The sequence below is a fragment of the Cygnus olor genome, chromosome 8 (genome assembly GCF_009769625.2).
Source record: "Cygnus olor isolate bCygOlo1 chromosome 8, bCygOlo1.pri.v2, whole genome shotgun sequence".
NCBI lineage: Eukaryota > Metazoa > Chordata > Aves > Anseriformes > Anatidae > Cygnus > Cygnus olor.
The window spans coordinates 11,864,626-11,875,285 of record NC_049176.1 but is presented as its reverse complement, the minus strand read 5'-3'; the positions used below and the strand labels follow the sequence as shown (position 1 = coordinate 11,875,285).

Below are 10,660 nucleotides of genomic sequence, written 5' to 3'. Positions count from 1 at the left end.
CCTTTGCGTTTATAGGAGCAAAGTAAACCTGTTGGGGGCAGAAGGCTGAAGAAAGTAAGTCTATGGTAGATCCCTGCCTGGGAGATGGTTGCCTCAAAATAGCCTACGACCTGTGCAGAGCTCCTAGCTGGAGGGTCCATGTTAGTGCTACTCACTCGAATGTCATACCTGCTCTGTGTCTCGGCCAAGGTAGAAGGAAATGTTCTTCTCTTTGGGAGATGTAGAAAGGAAGAGGTTGAACAAGATGCCATATACAAGAGCATGGCATGGATAACACAAGGGCAGGAGCTCAGAAAACATTAAGACACTTCTGTGAGCCCTCAGCAAGATGGGGGAGAGCTATTCACTGACTATTCACAACCTGGGGGGCAGCATTCAGAGAAGCAGCTTCTACCAGGAGAAGCTGGTGTTGTCTCCATGGAAAAGTCTGTGTGGAAGCTGCCTGGCTGGGCGTTTGGGTGAGCCTCCCCTGACTCTACGACACAGTGTTTGGGGAAGGAGGGGAAGTGAAATTTGCTGACTGCTGTTTTCTTCTTTCTTTCTTTCTTTCTTGGAGGCCAAGCCATCCCTGTAAGGACCACAGGCACCGCTCCCCTGCTCTGGCAGGTAGTCTGACTGACACCCTGTGCACATTCAGCAGCTGACTTCTGTGCAGAAAATCATTTTGCAGAGCCAGCATTGTCTCTGTAAGGAGGAATTGTCCTTACAGGGGACGCTAGCGAGGAATGTCTGGTAAAAACCTGCTTTGTGAAGGCCTTAAAAAGGTGCTGGGTGTACTTTCATTCTCATCAGTCAGGGAATTAACTTTTGCCTCTAACTTAGCTGAAATATGCGGGGACAGGCATCCCCTTTGGCCACATAGGACTGAGCCCATAGACTTGTACCTAAGGATGCATGTGCTTTTTCCCTTTACCTCAGGTGTGGTTAAACAGTCTGCATTTCACTGCTCAAAGCTTTGCTCTGCAGTAATATCTCAGTGTGCACTAGTTCCTTTAGCACTTTCAAAGGACTCTTTTCAGGATTTCCCCAGTGGGAAGGCAGTGAAAGAGGAGTGACTTCCTTTTCCTTGTTAGTACCAGAAACCGCTGCAAACATTTTATGTCGTTGGATATTTTTCAGGATAAGTAATCGCTGAAGAACCTAGACCTGATCAAAACTCTCATAATTGGGTTTAAGTGGAAGACTGCCTTTCAGATTTTTCTCCATCATTAGGAAACTCAGCGGTAGCTCCCTGCTATGCTAAGATCTCATTCAGAGATTTCACTCAGAGGGTGTGAGGCATTGGCACAGGTTGCCCAAGAGGTTGTGGATGCCCCATCCCTGTAGGTATTCAAGCCCAGGGTTGGACGAGGCCCTGAGCAACCTGATATGGTGGGTGGCGTCCCTGCCTATGGCAGGGGGTTGGAACTGGGTGATCTTTAAGGTCCCTTCCAACCCAAACCATTCTGTGATCTGTGCTTTACAGGGCTGCATTCAGAAAGGCATTGCCACAGCAACCAGCAAAGCTAAAAAAGCTGATAAAGTACACAGCATCTCCTTTGAGGTTGATTGAAGGGCAGAGAAATTGCTACTCCCTCAGTAATGTCAGTGTTGCGTTGTGTGTTCATTTTTTTTTTTAATTTTATTTTATTTTTTTCTTTTTCTTGAAAGAATAAGTTCCCTGCAGGCAGATTCCAGATTGTGGCTTTGGCAAAATATGGAGCTGAAAAAGGAAAGTCCATCTGCCCCAACTGCTGACTTGACAACTGTGCTGTTGGAATAAGCTGTGTTCCTAAAATGGAAAGAGAGAGAGACCTAGGAGGCAGTATGCGTGGTCCCCCTTGCAGGTCCCTATTGCGTGCACAGTAATGCTCTGTTCAGTCACGGCTGACATGTTTTTACGAGACTTCTGCTAATGCGTTGGTGGTCTGACAGCTGGTAGGAAATTTTCCTGAAGGGCTAGACTTTTTTTTTTTTTTTTTTCCCCTCAATGATGACTGTACCCTAGAGGGTTAGCATAATATCACAAACATCAATGCTCCCACCTGTATGCAAAGCATTTCCTGCTCTGGTTAGGGACAGAAGCTGAATGTTAGAGGAGCTCCTGTGTTGGCTGCTAAAATGTATCAGCACTAGAGGAGTCTGTGGAGAGCAAGCATCAGTTATCCCAGAGATCAGAAATCCCAGGTAAAAAAGAGCCATTTACAGTTACAGTGCTGACAGTGGCTTTTCAAGTGTCATTAGAAACTACTAAAATGATCTTATTAGCCAGTAATTGCTGGGACCCTGCATGTAAATTACAGTCATCCGAGGAGAGGCTTCGTGACAGACTCAGATCTGCCTTACATAGATGTTTGCGTCGTGTCACCCAGCTTCAGGGGCTGGCACTGCTGCTGCTCCAGGTCAGGCACGAGCTGGGTGGCAGAGCCGGGTGGCAACCAGCTGCCCCCATCCCACAGCCACGTTCCTCAGCCACCTCCTAGCGCAGGAAGAAGCTGCAGTCAGTCAAAGAGATGCTGAGAGGAGGAGTAGGGAGCTTCCTAAAAGAGAAATGAGCTGACAGGAACATCTGGAGACCTTCCCACTGCCTGCACCAGCAGTTCTGAGCCAGCCTCCCACGCTGACAGGTAGCAGCTCTTGTAGTGCAGCGCTTGTAGTGTGTCCTGGCTGCACCCCACCTCAACTTGGGCCTGACGAGTGCTAAAGCCAAGTGACTGGAAACCTCCTAGCGTGGGACTCGATGTACAAGAGAACAATCTGGGCAGCCACAGCTGCCAGCCTGCGCCCGGCATCTGCAGCCAGCCCGCATGGCTTGGCTTGGCTTGTGGGTAATGAACGTGGTTTTCAAAGACAAGTTTAGAAATGAGGCTGTGCCCATAGGAGACACTGAGGTTTGTGTTGCTCTGCTGATAGAGATTTATTCTCTGTCACTGGGAAAACCTGTGGTATATACACCGTGCTCCCATACCTTTCTGCTTAGGGGAAATGCTAGCCTCGCCTTTTCCTGGTCCTAAACAATTAAAATGGCTTTTGCTTCAATTATGTTCATTACACTAGTTGGCATAAAGGTAAAAGGGCTTGTTGCCCCACAGTCTTCAGGGTATCAGCAAATCAGTACTTTGGGTTCTGACTCCGCAAACACAAAGCAGGATGCAATTAAATCATTAGAAAATCTATATCGACGGTGAAGTTGTTATACCTTCCAATAAGATAGTTGCAGTTGTCTGTGGTCAAAGACTGGATGCGCTTGGTCATGAGGGCAGTTGTGGTGGACGTGTCCGAATGGCAGCCTGGAGGTGTTGCATCAGCTGATGGTGAACACAGAGGAGTCCAACAGTGTTGAATCTGCTCAACGTAAAACTGGTCCCAGTCCGGTTTGTGGCAAGCTGGCTGCCTTTCTTATGGGAAGGGCCACCCCAGCAGCTGGAGGGAAAAAATCTGGTGAGTCAGAAGTCTTGGAGCTATGATTTCAGCCGAACTGTGATTCTTCCACTTGAGGGTTGGCGTTATCACTGTCAAGACTTCGCGTGCAGCTTCCAGTTTTCATTTAGTTTTGGTCTCTTAATAGTTTAGTAAGTGAGCGTCTGAATATATACCGCACTGGTACCAGACTGTATGGCCATTCTTCTCTGATTTCTCCAGGTTTCCAGTGCAGATAGTTTTGGCTCATAAGAGCCACAACTATCTGAAGGGCCCCTATTAGAATGAGTTTGGAATGAATTTGATAAGTAAACCCTATGCCTGCATGACAGGAACATGCTCATTGCTACAAGTGTTTCTTTAACCACTGCTCCCTTATCAGCATGAAAAACAGGTACGTTGAGTATCTTGGGGAAATACACTTGTGTAGATGCTACAGAATTACAAGTGTTATCAGCAGACTGGTTCAGGGATAACATTTGCAATTCAGTACACTTTGAACTGCTGTCAGTAATGCTCATCTTTCTTGAAAGCCTCATCCCTGCTAATTTACTCACATCCTCTCTGAGACCACATCAAGATATGTCACTGTGATAAAGTCCACATAGACTTCCCACACAACCTGTCCTCTAGTTTATGTCTTGCTGAAGTACTGGGAACACAGAAGGCAGACAAAGCAGATGCTGAGTAGCTAAATAACAAATCTCCCGCCCTCAGACTGGTCTAAGAAGCTCATCTCTCACAGAATTGATATTTATTAGGAAAAATTAGCTAGTGATTAATAGCTATGCAGTAGTGTATTGATGTTGTAAATAACTTAAGATGAGGAGTGCATGCACAGCAACAATAACCAGCTTTCTTCATTTCAACACAGATGAGCCCTAAGTTGGACAAACCATGCTGGGCATTTCAATCCCTGCTCGTACACAGAGCTAGCCAGAGTAAGTAGTTTATGAAGAAGGAAAATTTTCTTGCTCTTCAGAGATGAGGGAAAGTGAAGGTCGCAGAAGATCTTAGTCCCAGTCCTGAAGTTCAGAATGCAAGTGAAATAAAACACTGCAGTGCTGCAGGCAGCAAGGAAAGCATCAGCAATCTTTAATCTCTGCTTCGTATCACTGAGGAGGAATTCTGAGTGGGCTTGAAAATTTCTGTTTAGAAGGTCTCTTGGATGAACCAGCTACTCCCAGGCACGCTTGCTGGGCTGGAGAGCTGACCAACCAGTGTAACAGCATTTGTCCCCAGGGGTGCAGCCTTCCTCCTTTTACTGGGCATTTCTTCTGGAACTCAGGAAAGAAATTTCAGGAATTGAGAGGTAAAAGGAATGGTAGTGTTTGTCTGTAGCCTCCATGCACCATATTTCTGAAGGTTTACTGTGTTCTTTACCATGTAACCTCCTTTTCTGTGACACATTTATAACCCAACAAGCAAGTCTGGGATCAAACATCGAGACTGTGAGTAAAAACTGTGAGTTTCTGTGAACGGGGTGACAACATCTCGTTAGGGGTTTGGGGTCTTTCCACGTAAGGGATATGCAGTAGATCTATCTAGCAGAGCTTTGACAAGTATGGGATAACGTGGAATGCTGTTGCTTAAAATGGAGATCAGAAGTTTGCTACCAGATTGGAAGATAAGATTCGGTCTGAAAAGGAGAGTAGTAAATTGTGCTGAAACATGAACTGCAGTGCTGAGATTGTTCAATGTTTATTTTGACCTTGGCATGAACAGCACAAATGTGCTAATGAGACTGCTTAGGACTGAACTCTGGAAGCCATCTTCAAACACAGGAGGACCAGAACATCTAAACATCTAGAACATTGTAAAATTAACTGAATGACCTTACAGGCTGGAATGAAAAGAACAGGGCTTCAGGTGGGGGAACTATTGGAAGTAGATATAGAAAGAAAACTGTAGTTGGATTTGTATGTTAGAGTTAATAAATGATGGAAGCCCACTTGGGCCTATCAGCTAGCCAAACAGTAGAAACAGCAGTCAGAGCTGTTCTGCATGCAACCATGCAAACTATGCTGGAGCCATGGGAACACAGCGATTTGCATCTCCTTCGCAGGGATGGAAATAATTTGTTACCCATATCAGCTATTTCAGTTTCTCCCATGTGCTCAAAATCAAGAGAAACGCTAAGGAAAATGGGACCTACATTGTCACACGGACTGGATCATTTGCTCACTGGAAACAAGGCTTGAAAGCAGACTGCTTTTGTGCCACCTCAGGCAATGTTCTGGAGGGTGCTACTTGCCCTGGGAAGTCATCTGCTCCTTTCAGTGAGTTACTCAGAGCGCGGCGTCCTGTGAAGGTTGGCTTCTGCAGCTCCTTACAAAATGTGCGCTAGGCAAGCAGGTCAAAAACAATCCTGAATGAAGTTTATCTGCTGATGATTGTAATAGTATGTCCCCAGCAGAGTATTTGTGGGGCTTACCTTTACTTTATACTAAACTACAATGTAATGACATCCACTTAGGAATTTGCTAGATTATTTCCCTCCCTTCTGATGTGCCCACTTTGCCAGGAGATGAAAATCAACACAGCAGCAAAATTTTTGTTCATGATTGTATTCTACAAACTGTGGAAATGAGAAATTAGGTAAGACATGCACTTTCCTGTGTCCCAGTCTTTTCTGCTGACCCCTCTCTTGTCATGCACGTATCTGACGTGAGAAGAGCCCCTGCAGAGCTGAAAGCAGACAGCAACAGTGCTATAAAATCCCCTGAGCTGAGTTCTCACTAAAGCATTAGTGTCGTTAAAGCATAAAATTATCACAGTCATCAGAGCACGAAGATTTCTGAGATGATGTGGATAAATCCAAAGGGATGCTACACTGTCTCACTGCCTTGCTCAGGGCTTCAGCCACAGTTGTTTGTTTTTTATGTTTAGTTCAATGGAGCATTGGAGAAAGCTGTTCTTGTTCTGTTTAAAACACTGAAAGCAGTTCTGTGTATTTGTGTGGCCTTCCTGTTTCCACAGCAAAGTATTCACTGGGTAATCTGGGAAGGAGCTTTAGCAAGCCTCATTGCTTTTGCTTTGCAGTGGGAGAAACTGAGTCCAGGAGGCAATGTGACCTGCTCGAGGTTGCACACTGTCAGTGTTTCATGACTCCTTCATTTGTCCTGTGCTGCATCCACGTCCTCAAACATCCCAGCTACAAGCTGAAGTCCCTCTGTGATAGAAGCAGTGGCCTGGTCCAAGGTTCATTTGCAGAGGTGATGCTCTGGTTGTGATGAGTATCACACTGAATGACGTAGTGGTCCAGAAACCACCGCCATTGTCCTGTTTTCTCCTCCCCGTCGTATTTTCAGAAGAAAAGCACACCGTCTCAGCCTCTGTATTCTGCAGGTACCAGATAGTTCAGGCAGGATACAGGGAGCCTGTAACCATGGAAGATCTTGGATGATCATCTTTTGTCTCCTCCTAAGTCATGAATCTGCAAAATAGAGCTGGATATCTTGAAAAGACTGAGACATCTTCTCCTTTTACCTCAGATCCCAAGGCCAAATGTAGACGTTCAACTGTCCAGAGTAAATCTAGCTTAATTACTTTTTCAGACACTACAATGATTTCAACTTTACAACGATTTTAATGGGGACAGCATTGTTTTTATGCTCAGCTTATGTTTTGGTATTGTCTGTCTTCAAAGATCACTGTTCATGCAATGTCAAACAAGTCATCATCACCTCTGCTGGTATGTAGAAAGTGGCAAAAATCTCCTGTCAGTAACAGCACTTCCATCCCCTAAAGCTACGCTTTTTATGCTTTGACCCATATCCCATTATCTCTGCACAGATACTACTTTTGTTTACCTGCCACGTTCTTGCCCTGCAGGCCAGTTCTACCACAGTGCTCCCCAACAGAGCAGCCTTCAGGTGCAATTTCAGTGCACTGTAGTAATTATATTTGAAGGTTAATGTTTCATGAAAATATCAAAGCATTTCTGCCCCTCAGCTTTACTGCTGACTTTGGTAAAAGCCTGGTTTTCTTTCTTGTTTGTTTGTTGTGGTCTAATAGTAATCTGTTTGGCAGCCTGACACTTGTTTCTATCCAAGGCTTGATCTACCTGGAAGAACTGAAGTGATATATGACCTGTGGTTTTGGTAATCTTTGAGAGGTGAGGGGCGACAAATTTCTTTTTCTCCCTGAAAACTCTCTTGAGACTTAAAGGAATATTTGGAGCTGTGTCATCAGGCTGTATTAGGCCAAAGACCTAATCAAAGGCCAGAAGGAAGGAGCCTGGGCTAGTGCCAGAAGAGCAGAAAAGATAATATTTATCTTCTGGCTTTGCTATATGACATAGAAAAGGAAGACTGAAAAAAACAAACAAGCAAAAAAAAAATCTGGCTGTAAAGAGAATCCTTTTTGTTAGAAATTTGCATGCCATATCTCTGATGGCTTTTGCTTTCCCTATGTAATGTGGAAAAAGCCACCTTTCATTTAAAAATAAAATAAAATAAAATTCCTACATTAAAAATACTCTAAACTGATGAGAATCTCCTAACGCGCCAATACCACTACTCAAAAAGTAGGGAGACAAGCACAGACTGAAGGAGGATGGGGTTACATTTCATCAGAGATGCTCCTGGCTTTGCTCACGGTACGCTCCAGACATTCAATTAACATGCAGAACGCGGTCTTGGGTTTTCTTTCTCCCAAGATTGATGGGCAATTGATTATATCTGCACAGAAAGGTTAGGGTTAGGGCTGTTTCAAAATATGCTGCCTCTAAATTATGCAGAAGAGGGGAGGGATGGGTGAGAAGGAACCCGTCCAATTCCCCCCGGCAATATTCCAGTTGCTGCTTGCCTGGCCACTCCAGCTCGGTCAGGTGCAGGGCGTCGCACCCCAGCAGGTGGTGACCGGATTCAGCAGGGGCAGGGGCTCCAAGGACGACGTATGGAATCGCCCCCGAAAGGTACTTTCAGTACTTTTAAGCTGACTCTCTCAGCCTTGATGCATACACGACTGTAGCTGTGAGAAATGAGAGACGCTTGCCTAGCAGTATGTCCTGTCTGCGCGAGGGTGGAAGACGCTATTGACAGCATGGTGTCGCATAGCAGGGCCTCAGATTTCAAGTGTGAGCTGAAAAAATCAGGCTGCATAGGCAATGAAGACAGATTTCTTTGAGGATTGAGTGTTATTTCAAAGCACAGGGTTCCCAGACTCCCTTGGTGTTACAGACGTGTGCTAACGAGGGGTCAAATTTTGAGGTATTTTGATGACAAAATGCCTGCTGAATTCAAAGCAAGGAAATTCTGACTCTTCCCTGTTGTGTTCCCGGTAGCAGAAGCAATGTGGAGTCAGGGGCTCCTTGGCTGCAGCCAGAGCACAACCTTCTCTTCCAGGTTTCCTCGGGAAGCCTCATTTCACCTGTGCTGCACAACCCCCCTGTTCTCCAGGTTCCTGCCCCTTGGTAGACTGCCATATCTGTGCGCTACAGCCTCTGTGAATTGGCCACTTCCCTTTCTCCTGTAATTAAAACCATAATAATGCCTTCCTCGATGCATTGTACAAATTGCTACTACGTATAAAACTAGCTTTATCTGGTTTAGTCACTGATGAGCTGAAAAATAAAATAGCTGCTATAAAACCATGTGAAATACAGGTTTTATGAATTAGATTTTGTGTGGGAGAAAAAAGGCTGGCTGTTTTTTTATGTTGTTCATATATCATTTCAAACCTTAGTTGCTGAATGTGATATAGTTTGATAGCTAAAAATATCACACCAGTTTTGTGGTGGAAAACGTTATCAACATGAAAATAAGTATGGGCATCTGTACATAGGTAAGAGACAACTAGCACGAGAGAATATATGAAGTGAATAGAGGCTTTTCAGACAGGAAAAAAGGACAATTTTGCTTACATACAGCGCATTGGTTTAAAATATATTTCTGACTTTGCATACGTTTTGAGCTATTTAGCTGAAAATTAGGCACTGCGTCTAATTACGATCTCAAACCCCGCGGACAAATGCTACAGGCTCAATACTTTGAAATGTAAATGTAGCCACAGTAATGATACTTACATGGGGGTAATAAAATGGTAAATACACAATACACGCACCATTCAAAAGATTCAGAAAGAATACCTGGGGCAGGTAGGAAGAACAAGAAAAGTGATTAGAAATAGGATAAAGATTTTCAACATTTGACAACTATACATAGTCCATCTAGTCTAGAACCTCCTCCCAAAGGTCACAAATTAATGCTTCAATGCTGGCCAAAAAGCATAATGCATCTAACTGATGGCAGTACTGAGGTTTTTGGGGGTGGATGAGGTGAGGGTGTCTGCCTGACCTTCACATTGTCAGAAATTTATGCCCTAGTGCCTGAGAGTTGCTGATGTGTATTTGAGCATTAATTAGGTCAGATGCGAACTATTTAATTATTGGCCAACTAACAGAGCTGCTGCTGGCTTTAAATTTCTCAAGGTCCCTGTCATTCGAAATGTAGCGTTCTTTTAGAGAGCCATTCTGTTCTTGAAAACTCAGACGAGAAAAACCTGCCTTAAAAGTATCCCCAGTTCTGAAAGTAGTTTCAAGAGTTAATGTCAGAAGGTGGTGCCTCATCGGGGGGGGGGGGGGGGGGGGGGGGGGGGGGGGGGGAAGTAAAAATGCATAGATGATAGAAAAGAGCAGTTTCATGCCATAGTCACTCCTAAAATCACTGCTGTGAGAGAAGGGGCCCACATGGGGTCATGGTGCTTGCCCAGCCAGCTGGCAATTTGGGAGATGGCTGGTGAAACGTTCAAAATTTGCGGATACCAAAGAGGACAGCGATGGCTGACATAGAGAATCAGAGCAACGATTAACCCCGAGGTTAATCGTTGAAGGGCCAGGCAAGCAAGGCAAGATCACCGCTCAGGCCTGTAGCAGCTGACGCCGTAGTAGCGGCGGTTGAGCAGAGCTCTCCCTCCAGTACATCAGCTCAGAGAGGCCAGAGCAGGTACCCAGAGGGATGGCTTGAAAAGCTTTTCATTACCACTGGGTGGAGCTGAAGCCCTTTTTGTCCAAGCTGCTCCTTTCATAACTTCCTCCTCTTTCGTAGAGAAAAATTGTGAATCAGGCTGTTTACAGATCGATCTGGAGAGCTCGTTATCCTGCTGACCTCGTTCTGCTGGAAGGGGAGGTCAGTGAGTGTGCTTCACGGGGGCTGGGGTGGGGGTTCTCCAACAGCGTGCGGTTGTTTGGGCTGAAATGTCAGACACCACCAGGACTTGGGATGAATTTGTGGTTAGGCAGTCATACAAAATCTTCGTT

At 45.1% G+C, this 10,660-nt stretch overlaps 1 protein-coding gene across 1 annotated transcript in view; it reads left to right on the top strand.

Moving 5' to 3' along the window:
- Positions 1-10,450: 10,450 nt before the first annotated feature.
- The window catches only part of RALGPS2 (Ral GEF with PH domain and SH3 binding motif 2), a 146,099-nt gene continuing 145,889 nt past the window's right edge, over positions 10,451-10,660 (top strand). Inside the window, exon 1 of the mRNA XM_040565017.1 lies at positions 10,451-10,529. The gene's annotated coding sequence lies outside the window, so the exon portion shown is untranslated. The remainder of the gene's footprint in view (positions 10,530-10,660) is intronic.